The following is a 19,534-nucleotide window of genomic DNA, read 5'->3' on the forward strand; positions in this document are numbered from 1 at the left end:
ATGTAATTTATTTTTATAGTCATGGTTCATGTTTTGAGGTGTCTAAGAACTTTTAAACTCCATTTATGCATTTTGTTTAATGTAAAATTGTTTTAAAAACCCTTAGTCAAAGTAGTTCCTAAGTTTTAGAAAAGTAGTTCTATATTCATCGTAGTAGGCAGAAACATAAATCCATTTAAGGAATTCGGTTCCTAGAGGTGGGAACTGATTATTTTGATCTATTTATAATATAATTTTGATGAAGAAATGGTGGGTCAAGTTAAGGAGAAGAGACAATGTGCATTGTATTTTCTGATAGTTTTCCAGTGAATGAAAAACACTCAGGTGTGACTTTACAGGGTTTCCTGTGTTAGTTCCTAATGGTGATGTGCTTTCTTATGTTGTAATTTTTATCTCTTTCCATTTCCATTCTTGAATGTATGTCTTCATCTTTGGTTAAACAACAATTTATCTCAAAACTCATTGCCAAAGTGCAGTGATATAGTTTGCTAAACAATTAATGTTTTCTTCTTAAATGGAATTTAGAATTCATCCTTCAGTTAGATGCTCTATATGTCATTTCCACCATTCCTCTACTCACCCTTATACAATGAATTAAATTGAAAACACCAGTAGGATTGCCTACCTTTCCCCTGTCAAAAGATCCCTCATCCCTTCATCCTCTCACTGGAAAAACAATCAACTTTATATGACCGTATGCCCAATGGATTTTCCCTCTACCCTACTAGCAAATTGTTAAATCTATACCTCTGATTTTTATACCTAGCCTAAAACCTAAGTGACTGAACATTTGGACAGAGAGAGCCCTCTCTGAAGATGGAAGGGCTAGATTCTAGTTTCAAAGTGGTTTGTGGTTACCTTTGTGTTCCTCTCTTCAACCTAGAGGAATTACGAAATGCTAATAGGGCCCATCAAAAGTATGCAACATGGGAACTCCTTGGATGCAAAATTAAATTTTGCATTCAACAAGTACTCCCTCTCGAAATTTGAGTAAAATTGTAGGGAAATAAGTTGAAAAAGTAGTTTTTCTTTTTTCCCTCCAAAATTTGATGAGATAATCTAATCTTATTTTATTATTTCGAATATTATTTTATAATATTCCTTAGGAGGCCCATTTTAGACCTCAAAATTTCTCTAATGAATACCCCACACCCCATATTGAATGTCTAATCTGTCAACGACTTGCAAAAAATCATTGATGATTGAAATTGTTAGATTTGATCTCTACCAAGTTACATTATTTTATATATTCGTTATTAATCTCTCCACACTTATTGTGGAGATATTTTCCAGGGAACTAATCATAAATATGTTTTATCGAGATCTTACTCGTATAGAATTGTGTTAAATATAATTGTTCTAGTATGTGATGAGTTATATTTCGTTACACTAAAGCCCTTGTATTGAAAATTTATTGAAAAACTAATATCATATTAATAAAATTTAATTAAAATAAATTGATAAATATCTAATATATCTAATAATATTAAGAGAGTTAGGAGGATTTTAAATAAAATTAATCATATTGTCAAGTTCTCTATATTTTTTGGTGCAAACCCAAATGGAATAGGGAAATCTTAATGCTAAATCAATTAGATGTTACCCAACCCTCACCTTAAACATATACAAAACACTTTTTTCTATAACTTTTCTTCAACTATAGTGTTGAAATCTCCCTAATGAATATAGACCTTGAAATAAATTGAATTGATCTTAAACTATGTTCCTCTTCAAAGTATGTCAATGTCTTTTCATATCAATATAGGATAGTGTGATGCTTGTCCAACCAATCCATACCATGAAAGCAATCATATGACTCAATTGGTATGATGTTTAAATTTTTCTTGGTGCCAACTCCATTCAATTCACAAAGGAAATTCATGACAAGCTTAGTGATTCTCCTCTTTTTTCTAGTGGCTAGTTGAATTGACCAAGAGTTTTCATGCTTACATCTCTTCAATTTAAATATTTCAACCAAATTAGGATCTATTCAACTATGACTATCTCTAGAATAAATTTAAATAGATATGGTATGCTTATCAATATTATCTTCCACTTCAATCATGTGAGATCATCAGTCCACTTGTCTATTGTATAGGGCTACATAAGTTCTTGCCATTATTCTACCCATATAAACCACTATGTTAAGTTTATGGTTAAATGTATAGTATCCATCCTATTTCCTTTGCAAGGACAATTATTATACATGTAGTCAACCTCACATATCCAACACTTTATTGGCCACTATCTTGGCCTTTTCCCCAAGGAATCTATCATCTTCAACTCATTTTGCACTTGCTGCCCTTACTAATATAGCTATGAGTTGTTCCTAAAGAAAAGTGTCTTAGATCCTTTCTTCCTCTTACCCATATTTATTTTATTCTGATCATCCCAACATTTTGAAAAGTTGGCCTTCTTTTGTTCTACTCATACAATTATTTGGCCTTCCTCATGGTTTCCTCAAAGGTCTTACGTTCATCAAATTAGATTTTATCCCCATAGAATGAAGGAAACCCACTCAAGAACCTTTCAATTTTCACTTTCTCATCCTTATTGAAATCAACATACTTAAAATATCCAGGGCTTTATTCTAATACTCCTCCATTGTCATGTTTCCAAGCTTTAGTTTAAAGAATTCTTGCATTGTCTTGTTGTAATAGTGTTTTCTCAAGTACTTTTATTGGAAGTATTTCTTGAAAAGATCCCAAGAAATGATCCTCATTAATATACTTGACTTGCTTCAGTTGATCCCACCACATGGAAGCTTTCCCATGAAGACGATATATGGTAATCCTTGCTTCCATATTTGATGAATAATTGTGTAACTGAAAGTATTTTCTCATTCCCTACAACCATGCTTCAACATCTTCACCACTCCTATGTTATCCATCAAATGTTGGTGGTTTTATTTTCCTATTCTCCTTGCAAGCAATCCAACTCATACCTTCCCCTTTGATTCCTTACATGACACAAACTTAGGCTACTCTCAAATTATGCATGTGATTCTAAAATATTTTCTAGGTGAATGACTATGTCTATTAACATTTATTGAGTTTCAATACAATCTATGTTCATCCCTCCCCACATGAGAACTATGCTTTGTTGCATGCCCTACACTGGTTACATGTCTCATACTCTTTGTGAATTTGTCTCTACAAATTGTTTAAGCATTATAGCAGCTAGGTTTAATGTGGTTCTTCTCCTCGTAGACTCTTATCATATTCTCATTATCTTCTCTATATATATGCATTTCCTCTTTAATATCTTCATTGTCTAAACCCACTCTATAGGATCCACCCTACTTCTATGTACATTGGACTAGGTTTCTCATTTACCAGCGAATATTTAGACCTCTAATTTCACCTCCATGGATGTATCAACTTTGTGCATCATCCATATCTTTAGCCCTCATTTCTTAACAAAATCTACTAAACCTATGCCCCTAATTTTGAAAAAATGTGCATGCAATAATTTTATTGGATGTATACATATTGTAAAATATTTAATTAGTTAGGTTACAATTCAATCTTCATCTCATTTCATGAAGAATATGGATATACGAAAATAGATTATGATTCTTTAGAAATAATCCCTTCTAAATATTTTTCTAACAACTATACTCACACCTCATTCTAAGTTTTGAGGTAAACATTGCAATTTTTTGAATTTTGTCATTTTTACTTAGTTGTTTCATTTTATAAATGGCAATTTTTTGCTACATATAGAAGAAATTTTGTTAGAAACCAAGAAAAAATTTATATAGAGTGAAAATAATGTTTCTGTTTGTGATTAGACATAAGTTTTTAGATTGGGGATTTGATGCTTTAATTAAGTTCTACAACAATCTAGAATTGTTCACTTTGCCTTTATATTTTTCTCTAGATATATTTTTTAGCAAAGGCTATTTTCCCTCAATGGAGAGTAAAACAAAATTGTTGGCTTATTGAGTAGGTAAAATATCAATTATACAAACTTTTTTTATTTGTAATTTGGGGTCACTTTTCCTTCGAAAATCTCAAAAATCTTGAAAATATGGCATGGAATAGTGGATTTTTCCTTATTTTGGTACGTCCACTCCAAACTCTTCGGAATTAAGCCAAAATTCCAATTGGGCATGTCCATTCCTAATCCTTGGTTTCACTAGAAAAAATCCATTAATAATAAGTCCTCTATCAAATATTACCACCCTACCCTTCAAAAACCTCTAATTTTTTACTTCTAAAAATTGAAGTTGAATTGGCTAGTGGATATCACTGCCAATTTTGTAGACCTCGACAGTATAGTCATAAGTCAAATTTCATATAATTTGAAGATAATATGTTCATATCATGGGGAAAAATATTTGGCTCCATACCGTTTATTTTAAATACCATCATCTTGTCGATGCGGCATGCAATGTGTCTAGTGATATGGCACTAATGTCCACTTGTTATCCCCTAATACAACCATGTCAACATCCCTCTCAATGAGCTAAACGATTATTTTATCGATATATTGGGTAACTAATGTAGTAACCTATCAAATGGGAATCGTAACCTCAAAACGAGAACTCTAGCCAAAAAACCCAAAAAACATGAAAAAACAACCTAAAAACAAAAAGTGTGTATGCTAGAATGACAATTTTTTTAAGGGTAAATTTTCGACATTTTTTTTGTAAGTCGAAAAGTTTCTATTAATCAAAGAGAATATACAAAGATCTCCAAGTTCATGTGGCATTACCCTGACTAGGTTTGTTGACCAATGCAATAACCATACAACATACAAAAAGAAAAATGGTCAACTGAGAGGTCCATAGCCTTAGAGGCCTAACATACCATAAAACTAGAAGAACAAGAAAAACACTAATGATCATAATCAACCATCAGAGGTAATTGAGGTAGGATTATCTGGCCCTGTACCAAGAGGAGGAGAAGGGCGATACAAAAAATTGACGTAGTGCTAAAAGTGAGCAAGCCAAGTTTCTAGTTTTTCAACTTTCTCAATCAGCAAATTTTTCTCGCGCTAAACAACCACCACCCTTTCACGAACATGGAACTTGAAGTATTGTATTTTTTCAAGTTTGGCCATGACAACCTCATGCTCCTCCCTTCGGGCTCTATCGAGAGCTTCTAACCAAGAAATGAAAGATCGAACCATCTCCTAAACCACCGTTGAAGTCCCAGGATGCCTGGAAGGAGCACGACTTGCTGACCCTACCCGTCTTTAACTGTTGCATCAACCTCAAGAGGTCATTGCGCGACTGCGACCCTGTCCTCTACCACCTCCTCCAGCTCCATGAGCACACTGAATTGACATGTTGTTGCGACTGCCCATCATGGAGACAGTCAAGGACCTGCACCCCCCATGGGTTAAATGATCCCCGCGCATTGTACCCACACCCCTCTTGGATCTTCCACCACCCACATATGTTCCGCCACCCCGAGAACCTACAAGAGAAAGTGAACCTTACATCTTTTCCGACGGTAAGACATGCGAAGAGTGAGTGCTAGGCTTCATGATGAAATTTAGAAGGAAACTGAGGTCCCGGAGGCAATATCCAAGCCAAATCAAAGGCCACCAAAATTAACCCAACAACACATAGGCAAGAATTGTGAGCCCCAATGAGAAACCACCTTCCGCCAAAGGCCAAGCGGGCCCCACCAAAAACTAAGAGGGAAAGAGTATCCAATGCAGTAATTCCCTCCATGGGAAATTCACCACCAAACTAGAACCAAACCAGACCAGAACAAGTGAATGAATCCATAACGGAAAAGGCCAGAAGGTGAATAGAAAACAACACACAAGAGAAATTTGAAAAGCGGGCTCCCATAATCCAGAATGACGCCAAAGCCACAAAGAAACACTGAAGGGAGGTTTGAAACCAATGACCACGAATGGGAAGAACTGAGAGATGAAAACATCGGAAGACTAGCACCACCCCTAAGCCAATTCTGTGACCCAAAAGGAAACAACACCACTAGAAGACCCAAGCCAATTAAACAAGCGACGAACACCAGACACATACAACCCAAGAAGCACCCACTGAAATACCAGAGTGAGAAACCCAAAGAAACCAACCAAAGCCGTAGATAGCACGCCGTCCAATTTAGGTCAAAGAGGGAAAGTTTCTCAAATTGCAGGAAGGAAATAGAGAATATCGAATTAGGCCCGCAAGAGGAGCAAAAGGTAGATGACCACCACCCTAGCCCAATGACCAAGAGAGATAGGGGCACAGAGGAGTGTGTGCTAGTAAGTGAGCCAGAGAATAGCCAGAAAAATGCACGAGCCAAGCAATTTAACTGCGGATGTGGAGTCGCCATTGAAACCCAAATTAGAGTGAATTCACTATGCGCGGACAAGGGAGAGATTTTCACACAAGTGAAACCAGGAAAAATTATTATCACGTGGTGGAGGGGCTGATGTCCTGTTCTCCCTCACTTTAACCAAAGACCAATTGTCATCCGTAATGTGACAGGTGGCTTCCGTAGCCCAACACCCCCATCAGGGATTTAACATTTTTTTAAATGGTAGTGAAAACCAATTTTTTTGTGCAAAAAAACACCTTGAAAATGAAAAGTGTTAATGTTGGAATACTATCGGTTTTTTTGGGGGTAAATTTTCAACATTTTTTTAAAAATGGAAGTGAAAACCAATTTTTTTCTACTAAAAACACCCTGAAAACTAAAATTGTTGATGTTATTTTTTTTGGGTTAAATTTTCAACTTTTTTTAGTAATTACATTAAATATAAAATATCATGACTTTGAAGAACCTTAAAATTCCAACTATTTTTAGCCATGGCATTAAAGATAAAATATCACTTCTTTGAAAAACTTTAAAATTCCAACAGTTTTCAGCCATGGTGTTAAAGATAAAATACGTATAACTGTTTTCAACCATAGCATTAAAGATTAAATATCATGACTCTGAAAAACCACAAAATTTTGACAATTTTTCAAAGATGAAATTAAAACCAAATATCATGTCTACCAAAAACCATAAGTTTTCAATATATTTCAACAATGGCACTATGAAAAAATTATGACTTTTTTTTTTTAATGAACACTTGAATGAAAGAGTGATTATACCAAGAGTAATTTCTTTTTTTTAAATGCTAAAAGTATAGCTATTTTAAAATCTTAGCTTAAGACAACTTGACACATTGCAACAAAAATTAAAAAATCAACCATCAAATTGACACACAATGTAGGTGAACTCAACCCATTGCAATGAAAACTTAAAAATCAACCATGAAATTAACACATTGTGGGGGCAAACTTGACCCATTATAACGAAAACTTTAAAATCAACTATCAAATTGCAACATAATGAGGTTGGGTTGCTAGTCGAGGATCGACACAGACCTTCCGAAATAAAACAAAATAAAACAAAATTATAAATAAACATATAAATAAATAAAAAAGAAAAATACAAAACAAAACAAAAATGAAAATGAAATTTCAAGTTGTCTTATTCCTCTTCTAGTTTTTCGCCCTAAGGTGTTTGTTTTTTAAGGGTTTTCCAAACATGTGTTTTTTGTTTTTTTTTGCAAAGTTTTTTTATAATGAAAATTTATTTATTTTTGTAAAGTTAAAAAAAAAATAATAAAATTAATATTTAGAGGTTACGATTTTTATATATTTATAAATCGTTAATTAATACTTCAATACATATAAAATAACTGTCACTAAAAAATGATAATTTTAAGCACACAAAAAATACACATTTTGCATATAGATATAATTAAAAAAAAAAAAAAAACCTTTTTTGGACCTTTTTGCTAAAAATGACATGTTAAATAATTATTTGTTTGGAAAATTTGAATAAAAAAAAGTTAGAAAAATAACAAATTTATGAAATTTTTAAGAATTTTATATCCAAAGATGATGACATTTGAAGTTTTTCCCCAAAAAATAATTAAGTAAAAAGGACAAAAAAAAAGGTATAAAAAAAATAAAAACACACAATTTATTAAAAAAACCCTTACAAATAAAAAATAAAAATTATAATTATAATTAAATTTAAAAAAAAAAAAAAAAAAAATTGGAAAAAAATATTAAATAAAAATTAAAATTAAAAAACTTAAAAAAAAAGTTTAAAAATACAAAAAAATAATAAAATAAAATATAAAAAAAATTAAAATTCTCGTGGATTCCCACACCCAGTTGTCTTGGGGATTTTTTTTTTTTTTTTTATTTTTTTATTTTTTTAATGTCTTTTTTAAATTGTGTTCTTTTAAATTATTTTTTTTTCAATGTTTTTTCTTCAAATTTTTATAATGTTTTATTTTTTTTATTTTATTGATTTTTTAAATGTTTTTTTTAAGTTTCATTTTTAATATTTATATTTTTTTAGTTAATTATAATTTTTTTAATGTTTTATTTATTTATTTTTATTTTCAAGTTTTTTAATGTTTTTTTTATTTTTATTTTTAACCTTTTTTTGTTATTTTTACTTAAAAAAATTTCTAAATCAATTTTTTTTGGAAAGAAAATTGAAATATAATCATCTTTGAATATAAAATTCATAAAAAATTAATAAAATTTGTTATTTTTCTAACTTTTTTTATTCAATTTTTCATAAAAACTATTATTTAACATGTCATTTTTAGTGAAACGGTCCCAAAATATGTATTTTTTTAAGTATATCTATATGCAAAATGTGTATCTATTATAAAAAAAACACTGCAAAGAAAAACAAAAAACACAAATTTGAAAAACCTTTAAAAAGAAAAATCTTAGAACAAAAAACTAGAAGAGGAATAGGACAACTTGAAAAATGGTTAAATAATCAACATTTTAAAAAAATATGCATACTTAGGACATAAAAAAATTTAAAGTGTCAAAAATATGCTTAAAAAAATCAATGTTTTTCTAAATGGCATGAAAATCAACAACAATTTTAAAAAATTATCTACACTTAATACATTAGAAAATTTAAAGTGTCAAAAGTGAGCCTAAAAAAAGGGGGCTTGATGTTGCATCAACACCTTTCGAAATCAACATGAAAATCACTAACATTTAAAAAAAATTGTTTATACTTGATACATAAGAAAAATTAAAATGTCAAATATATGCTCCAGAAAAAAAGGTGTATTCTGAATCATCACTTTTCAAAATCAAAGGATTTTTTGCCACCTCTAAAAAGTGAGAACTCGGTACAGTTCTCATTTCATAGATTAGTTTATTAACCACCAAATTTGTCTCATAACAAAACATACAAATTTTGTTTATCAATGAACTTCAAATTTTTCCTCCTATCGGAAAACTAGAATTTGTGTTCCATTAGTAAACTTCATATTTGCCTAATTAGTGAGCTTCAAAATTCTTCTATTGGTGCACTCCAAAATTCTTCTATTGATGAACTCCAAAATTCCTTTATTGGCACACTTCATAATTCTTACGTTGGTCAATTTCAAATTGCACTTTAGTAAACTATAAAATGGTTTCCATCTCTAAACTTCAAAATCTTTCATGCGTGAATTTAAATATTCTTCTTCATTAGAAAACTACAAATACACTTTGTTTGGTTACAAAATAGTCCATCACTAAACTAGAAAATGCACTTAAACAAACTAGAAAATGATCATTGTCATTGAACTTTAAAATTCTTCCTGTCATTTTTAAACTTCAAAATTTCTCCCGTTATGATTGAAATTGAAAAGTTTTCTTATTATTTTTGAACTTCAAAATTCCTCCCCTTATCATTGAAATTCAACATTCTTCCCTCATTGTCAAACTTCAAAATTTTTCCCCTCATAATCAAACTTCATATTTCTTCCCTTCATTGACGAACTTCAAAATTTCTCCCATCAAACTTCTCTTTAATATTCTTGGGTAGACTAATGAATTTTATCATTGAAACCCTTTAAGGATCTATTTTGACTCCTTCTTGAGAAACAATATGACCTAAAATCTTCCCTTCTTTCATGGAAAATATGGATTTCTTGGGATTAAGAGAAATTTCAAAAAATTTGCACCTTTGAAATGTCTATTAAAAATGTTTCAAATGTTCATAATTTAATTGGAAGAAAACAAGAATATCATCTAAATATATCACAATGAATTTATTCTTTCACCAAAAAATCTCAAATCCATGGCTCTCTCAAAAGTTTCATTAGCATTCTTTAGACCAAAAGGCATATTTACATACATAAAGGTGCCCTAGGGTGTAGTGACCGTTGTTTTACTTTGATCCTCATGAATAAATATATGGTTATAACTTGAAAAACCATCAATCTTGGAAATTCTAGTTGCACCAATGACTTTTTGTACAAGATAATCCATCTTAGGAAGTGGATAACTGTCCTTGAGTGGTGTTGTTTAGAATTATAAAGTCAACACATAGCCTAACTTCACCACTCTTCTTTCTTACAAGAACCAAATTAGCTACCCATTCAGAGTGTCTCAGAGGAACTTGTTGTTACATTTACTTATACAATTTTGGCAACAACGTGACTACAAATTTGGCATCTAATAGTTGTTTCACTTCCCTTTCTATAGTTGGCAATAAAATGGGATTGATTTGCCCCAGCTTGCGCTTGAAAGGATTGGAACTAGGCTTCAAAGGAATCTCATGCTAAATAATAGATGTATCATAGGTTTTAATGTCTTCATACTTTTGGGGAAATACATCTATATATTTTTTGAATAAACCTATATTGAAGGTGTTGATACAACCAAAGAATCTACTAGATCATTTTCTTCTCTTGGAATAATATTTATATCAAAGTCCTAGAAAAAAAATTCTATGATATCCCTTACCTCATTTATATAAGATATGAGCCTTGGACGCTTGGTCTAACAAAGGTTTCTCACTTGCTTGATTACCAACTCTGAATCACCAAAGACTATAAGATTATAATTATAAGCTTTATGGCTACTTCAAGCCCTAATATGAGAGCCTCGTACTCTGCTACATTGTTGGTTACTTCAAACTCTAACATGTAGGACAAAGAGATTACTACTTTAAAAGCTCAAACTAATAAAATTCTTGCTCCTGACCCTTGTTTTGAAGAAGCCTCATTAAAATATGATTTCCACACCTTATATGCTAAAGAATTTTTAGTGATAACATATCTATTTACAAAAATTCAATAATCAAACTTAGAATGTACAAATAATATATAACAACCCAAATCATGGTCTAAATAATACATAGGGAAGTTGTTAGTATGCTTGGAATCACTAACATTGAAGGTGAACTTGGCTTCTCTCTCTCCACCAAATACTGGAATTGTTGCATAGATCATGTCTAGCTAAAGACAACGAACCAATTTGACATCCCATGAATTAGAAAGAAGTATCCCAAACTTGGATGGAATGTATGCTACTACTACATCTATGACCATATTTTTGGCAGGAAGCAATGCCAAAGACACAACCAGGCCTTTGATTAAGCCAATGCTTTAAACCTTTCTTAAATCAAATTAATATAAGTTATGATACGAACTTGTAATATGTAATTCCAACTTTTCCATTAAAGTTATGGGCATCAAGTTATGAGATTCCCCTGAGTCCAACATATAGTTATTGTTGAGAAAAATGGTACCAAGGAAGTGTTTCCTAGGCATTTTTCCTTTTGGCCTAGGGAGACACTTTAATCACCTTTTGTCTAAGTGACATTATGAGATTATTAATGTCAAGAGGGGCTAAAGTATTTTTTATGTGGAGTTGTACCATGTATTTTAAATTATTAAAGTCACGTGTCTAAAAGTGACTTTATGGGTAAAGTCTAAAGTTCACTTTATAATATTAAAGTGACTTATGTTTTATAAGTTACTTTATGGGAAAAGTGACCATGGTGCAAAACATTAAAAGTACTAGGAAGTATATTTTGAAGAAGGGACCACATGTATTAGGGGTAAAGCGGATAATTGATCCTATTCATTTATCTAATGGATTGAGATTAAATCTCAGCCATTAGATCCTAGGGATAGGGTTTCAATATTTTCTTAAGAGAAAAAAGGGAGGGAAAAGGAATTTTCATTAATCATTTTCTCAAAGGAAAGAGGAGAGCGAGGAGGCAGCATAAGGGGAGCTTGAGTAGCATTGGAGAACGAGTGATATCAATAAGAGAAGCTCGATTTGGAAGGAGTCCAAAGGATAGGAGCTCAGGTCTGCTAGAGGAGAGCAACTTGATTCACTGAGTTTATAGATTAATGTTGATTTTCCTAACTTGATAGTTACTTGTGATATTAGTTAGCTTTTTAATATATTGTTTTTATTCCTTCACCAAGTAATTATCAAAACATGAATATCACTAAACACAAGGAACACAAGATATAGTCCCTATGCTAGGGAAAAAACCCACAACTTGGGGAAAAACCAAACAACCCACCTCTTATAGAACCAAACCAACATGATATTTCTAATAACCAAATCAAACCACCTCCTAGCTACAAGTCCTCACAAGTCAACAAAAGAATTCCACTTCCTTACTGCAACTTTCATACCATTGCAATAGTTATACCTCTCTAATACTGCTTCAATTTTGAACCTCTACAAAAACAGTGTAATTTCATACCTCTGCAATTTTGGACCTCTGCAATCCTTCTACAATTTTGGACCTCTACAATCCTTTTTCAATTTCGTACCTCTGCAATCCTTCTATAATTTCAGACTTATGTGATATCACTATGCCTCCAATTTGAGCATGCTACAGTTAGGAATAGACTTCTTATAGGTTTTCAGTTTTCCTTCTTTTTATACGCTTCTTGAAAAGTGATCTTCTATGCTCCTTTTAAGTAATTGAACTGAAATTTTAATATGTCCAAATGAATCTGACTAGGCTCCAATATATACTTTTTTATGTATGTTTATGAGGCCAAGATGAATAGAGTTCGGTAGGCTTAATTTCTTGTGCTTTTATAGATCGACTTGTAATGCATCTTAAGGTTGACTTACAAATCTTTTTGTAGTGCATCTTTGACTTGTAGCTAGAGGTCTTAATTGACTTCTTGTAAACAAGATATTGACATCCTTTTGACTCATAACAAATCCTAAAGGCATGCAATGGATGCCTTGACCTATCAAGCATGAAACCCATGCTTCTTAAATAAATAAATAAATATTTTTTCTTTCTTCTTTACATCATATATGAGTACAAAGACAATTTATGAAGACTGAACCTAGTTACTTTTCCAACACTCCCTCTTAACTAGGGAGGTATTCATAATGAATCAACAGTTCTATCTCAAGTTGAAATATTCTCATAAGAAGGGATCCAGATTGATAAGCATCACTCATCATAGCTAGCATTGTTACATTACCCAAGGCCTTGACAGGTACACTCTATCTCTCACAAGATCAAAGAACAATGTAGGAAGGCATTCCATAGGAAACCATACCACCTCATCATGATACATACTTCACCTAGGATACCCAAAGTAATCCTACCACCAGACCATTATTATCCAAGTCCATGTGACTTAGGATCTTCTTCCTAATCCATCACATTACATGACTTTAAGAATGTATTTCCAAGATGCTTGAACAATCCAACATTCTCCTTATCCATGTCTATGTACTTGACTTAGGAAATCGGTCCTAATCCATCATAGTACCCGACACAAGGAGAACCAAACAAGTCATCATTCTATCTATCCGTGGCGCATGCACTAGACCTATGTATGTTAGTCCTAGTCTAGTACATGACATACGGAGAACCAATGCCCAACCATATTCCCTCTCAATTAGGGAGTGCATTCCTATTCTCCTTTTAATCAGAGAATAGATCATGCTCCTATTCAAGGAGACTCCTTTTACTCCCTCTTAAACCTAGAGGAGATTCTTGACTTCACAACCACAAGTCCTCTTCCTTGTCTTTCATAAAAGAACTAACTATCAATTCTTTATAGCTTGCATGGCTCCCTCTTTACTCTGCATCTCATTGTACATAGCATGCTTCCTTTTATGTATCATGGAACCATCTTCTTACGACATATTCCAGGTCATCCACATTACACATCACATTCATCTCAACATTTTCAATGAAGGAATTCTATTAAACCTTCCCAAAATTCAAGCTAACCATAGCATCCTCATGAAATTGATCTTCCTTCTAGACCTTTAGGTTATCTTCTAATCCAGATTTATGCGAGAACGAAATGCAATACAAATATAAATAGAAACATAGAGCTTCAATGAAAAAAAAAACTTTAATTCATTAATAATAAATCATTTAAAACTTGTTACATGCAAAATGAAAATAAACTAGTTCGGGTGATGGTAGCTTATCTCTGAGAAGAGATTTTGTGACTACATGCCTTTTGAACTATGTTACAATGGGGCTCAAAGGCTTATTTATAATTGAGAAATAATGGAAAACCCTCAACATCCAAAAAGCTAACCCTAGGAGATGAAGCATCAAAATTTTGTGGGCCCTGTTGAGGTAAATTGGTACATCAACTTCCTGGGCTTGTAACTTTATAAGATCTTTGTTTTTCATGTATGACCTCGTTAGAAATATATATCTGAGGACTAAAAATTTCAACTGCAAACCCCTACCATAGGTTATTAGTTTTCCCATTTTCCAAAAAAACATTGTTTAGGGCCTCAACACGACTTCAAAATTTCAAGACCCAAAAAACTACCAAAAATAGAAAAAATGTGCTACAATTAAGGAAATTGAAAGAAGTAGTGGTGGGGGTCCAAGTCGAATAGGTAGGTTACCACCAATATCCACCTAGATCATATTATCACACTGATACCTTCCAATCCCAATATCAACACATATTAATCTCACCATGATGATCTTCTTCAACAATGCATCAAAATCCTCCTAATCCTTTTCCATATGAGTCTAACTTTATTCATCAAAGTTCCCAAGGAACCAACTTGATTACCAAGTTACCATTTTTCCTTCAATGAAATTTGATAGCATTAGTTTCCTTAGGGTCTTTATAGTTCCCTCCATTCATCATGCTCTTTTCATCCTTCTCATTTTGCTTCCTTCATTATGTACCTTCATTGATCATTGACAAGTACCACCAAGAAAAATATACAAGTACAAGAGCATGATTATAATTTTGATAATATAGAGATTCCATGGCCTTTTAGAGAGGGATAATTCCTAGGATTTTCATATCCAAACCCTAAGTTTCTTGATATTTCCCTATGAAATATCATCCCTAGGGTTTGAACCCAAATTCTCATCCAATTCTTCCCTCACAAGGGTTTTCCATACACCCTAGACTACCTACAAACCCTAGAATCCAAAAGCTAGGGTTTCTATGAGGGAACAAACAAACTAGGGTTAGGGTTTCTCACTTGACAAGGGTTTTCTTGTTTCAAGCATTATCTAGGGTTTATACTCCCTATATTCCAAAGATGAAGTCTACAAGCCCTATGATCATAAAAAAACCTAACACATTCAACCATGCATAAAATAAATGCACATACCTTATGACTACATACCTTAGTCAACCATGATCGCTTGAAGTTGTTGCAAATCCTTCTCCTTGATTATATTGTCCAAGGTATTTTTACATCCACAATTTCCACGATCTTCCTACTATTTTTAAAAATAAGGACTCCAAAGTTGCCATACATGAAGTTTGTCTTCCAAGGTACAACTCTTTCCAAACCAAGATGCTCTAGAAGTCTGTACATTTCATCGCACAACCATGAAAGAATAGAATCCTTAGCACTTCAAATTTTAACTTTTCAATCCTCTTTAGGGCTCTTGTAGCATGCCCTAACTGTGGCCCAAACATAGTTCTATAAAACCTTGTATAACCTCCCTTCTAGCCTTTGTAACGCCTGCATTGATTCCTCAATATATGTAGCCTATCTCCAATAACTTGCTAGACTACTTGGTCTTCCAAAATAGACCTTACAACCCTAATTGTTACAGGGGTTTCGACCCTCCACAAGGAACAAAGATACCCGTGGCTAGATCATAGAGAATTACCAAAAGACTTATGCGCAAAACTTGTTTCAAAATTAGCCAACATCTCTCCTATTCGGCCTAGAATGAAACACAAGAAGAAACATAACTTTCCCTCTCCTCCTAGAATCCTTAGTTCAATGGTTGCATCAAATTTCTTATTATATTTTGATAAGATTCACATGGATGGTTTTATGTGGGAATAACTCCTCCATAAGCATGACTCCTTAGCATCTTATTTTGTCCCTCAAATTCAATTTTCTTATGGAGATATGTCACTCCAAAACTGTCACAAAGGTTATGTATAATTCTGAGAAGTATTTTAAAGGAGGTGTCTTGTAGCATAGTTAGATAATTCACATAAGAAGAAACCTTTTAGATTCTCTGATTTCCAGATCTTGATCTTAGATAGGCAAAGGATAATTCAAAAACTTTATTTGTCATATGTTTGGAGGAGACATCATACATCGAGTCACTGTAGTCTTGAATTTTAATAATTTTCACTTCTAAAATCGAATTATTGTATTGTATTGGATTGCAGACCTTCCATATATTTTTATTGTCCTTAATCAGATCTAAACATTGCTCTTTAGAATTTGATCCTTCAAATTGTAGAACAGAAGTAGATCTTGTAGAATAAAATGTAAAACTCGTATTATTTCACTTACATCACTACATTTAAATGTTCGCTAGAATTTTCCATAGGAGGCCACTTTATCTTTATACCATTGATGGAGTAAAGGTATCTTCAAATCATGCCAACATCAGTGATCTTAAAGCCTCCTTCTTCACCTTAGCTCTGATACCATGTTGGAAAATCACTGAGTTTATAGATTAATGTTGATTTTCCTAACTTGATAGTTACTTGTGATATTAGTTGGCATTTTATTATATTGTTTTTATTCCTTCATCAAGTAATTATCAAAACATGAAGATCACAAAACACAAGGAACACAAGATATAGGCTCTATGCTAGGGCAAAACCCCACAACTTGGGGAAAACTCGAACAATCCACTTCTTATAGAATCATATCAACATGAGATTTCTAATGACCAAGTCAAACCACCTCCTAGCTACAAGTCCTCACAAGTCAACAAAATAATGCCACTTCCTTACTACAACTTTCATACCACTGCAATCTTCATATATCTCTAATACTTCTTCAATTTTGAACCTCTACAAAACCACTGGGCCTCTGCAAGACCACTGCAATTTTGGACCTCTGCAATACTTATGTAATTTCAGACCTCTGCAAACCTTCTGCAATTTCAAACCTCTGCAATCCTTCTACAATTTCAGACTTATGTGATATCACTATGCCTCTAGTTTGAGCATACTGTGGTTAGCAACAAACATCTTATAGGTTTTTGGTCCTCCTTTATTCTATATATTGCTTGCTAAGTGATCTTGTATGCTCCTTTCAAGTAATCAAACTGCAAATGTGATCTGTTCAAATGAATCTGACTAGGCTCCAATATATATATATATATATATATATATATATATATATATATATATGTATGTATGTTTATGAGGTTGGCATGAATAGAGGTCTGTAGGTTGAATTTCTTGTGTTCTTATAGATCGACTTGTAATGCATATTAAGGTTGACTTACAAATATTTTTGTAGTGCATATTTGACTTGTAGCTAGAAGTCTTAATTGACTTCTGGTAAACAAGATATTGCCATCCTTTTGACTCATAATAAATCCTAAAGGCATGCAATGGATTCCTTGACTTATGAAGCATGAAACACACACTTCTTAAATAAATAAATAAATAATTTGTATTTGATTTACATCATTTGAGTACAAAAACAATTCCTAAAGAGCTAACCTAATTAATTTTCCAATAGGGAGGAGTGAGATTCAAGAAAAAATCAAACAAAAAAGAGTACAAGAGAGCTTCACTAGTTTGGATCTCAAGAAGGTAGAGATTTGAGCCTATGAGGGAGCTCAAATCCCAAGGAGGAAGTCTAAATTTTTGTTGTTTATTATTTAGGGTCTGTATCAAGTGTGAAACCTTCATCCTGGTAGCAAAAAAATTGTTTCATCCTTTAGCCACCGGAATCTAGAAATTTTCGAGACTACACAACAGAAATTTCACGTATCATTCTCTTGTGAACAACACAACGTATTTTCCGGGATTGCTCAACTAGATTCTCAACCTGCATTTTCTAAGTCTCTGAGAATAATTTTTGGGTCTGTAAACTGAGAATCTTGAGCTTGATATGTGAAGTGTTCAATTATCTCTTTGTGTCTGCTATCAGTCAAAGATTCAAGGATAAAATTCTGAGTGAATATGGAAACATATGAGCAGCTCTAATCAGTTATTCTAACCCAAGTTTAGAGTTGAGAAGCCTTTTTCAGTGGTAAAATTCCATATCCTAAGGAGCTGATAAGAGGCCAAGAATCTCACTGAGGAGAGAAAACTGAAGGTGCATCTAATTACCAATCAAAGAATTCAGTGTATAAGCAACCTTTGTGAAGCAACTTAAAGGGATGAGATAAGTGCAATCTCTGAGAGAAAACTGAAGGTGCATCTAATTACCAGTCAAAGAATTCAGTGTATAAGCAACCTTTGTGAAGCAACTTAAAAGGATGAGATAAGTGCAATCTCTTCTTATAATTTTTCCGTAAAAATTTCCTCTAAACAAGAAAAATAAAGCCTCATTTCAGAACTGGTTTTCCTTAAGAGGAAGTGGGGTTTTTCCAGGGTCAAGTTTGACCAAAAACACTATGTACCTGTGTGTATAATTAGGTGTTGCTTGCTCATTTAATTTTTATATCAGCTAAAACTTATATGTTATATAGGTAGGCTAAATTTTCCAAGTCAAATGCATTTTAATATATACATATTAGTCATATGTAATGATGGGTTTTGGGTATAAAAGCTTGCAATAATTTGAAACTGGGTGGGATACAAGAATACCTAAATTTTCTAAATTTATGAAGGAGAAATTCATGAATATTTAAGGTAATAAATAAAGGAGCAACTACTTCATTTCTTTCCTCAACATAAGGACCAAATAACATAGAAGTTTTTTCATCTTGTAGATTCAAAGTATCTTAATGAGTTTCTTTTTTAGGATATTGAATCACTTTAACCACTCTATTTTTATGAATAGGATTTTTGGCATTTTCGGAATAAGAATTTTAACCTTTTCAAGCTCCTCCTCCAAACTAAATTGAGTAGAAATCTTCTTTGCCTTTGGTTGTTCTTGATTGTATCTAGATTGTTGTTGAGGAACTTTTGAAGTAGAAGGTTCTTGTTCCTTCCCTTTATATTGATCAGTAGTAACCCTCTTATTTTGATTAGTTTGTTTGGTTGGGGTTACTCTAGGCCTTAAATCATATTTCTTGTGAAGCTCAGCTTGAAGAAAATCTGAAAATAATTTATATTGGGATAAAATAGAAAGATATATGCTTTGAAATGTCCCATGCTCATGTGAATGAGAACCTTCATATGAACCACAAATTTGAAAATCTTGACCTTTTAAACAATTTATTTATTTTGATAGCTACTTAGGATCCTCTTCATCTTGTTCATCGATGACCAAAGGTGTTTTAATAGGTTGATCAACCTTCTTTCTATCTGCATAACTTGAGGATTGAAAGGTCTTTGAAATTGGTTAGGTGGTCTATTTGTAGGTTCTTGACCTTGCCTA

Source organism: Pinus tabuliformis, chromosome Q, assembly GCF_031772625.1.
Source record: "Pinus tabuliformis cultivar Carrire ecotype Pingquan chromosome Q, CPIR1, whole genome shotgun sequence".
Taxonomy (NCBI): Eukaryota; Viridiplantae; Streptophyta; class Pinopsida; order Pinales; family Pinaceae; genus Pinus; species Pinus tabuliformis.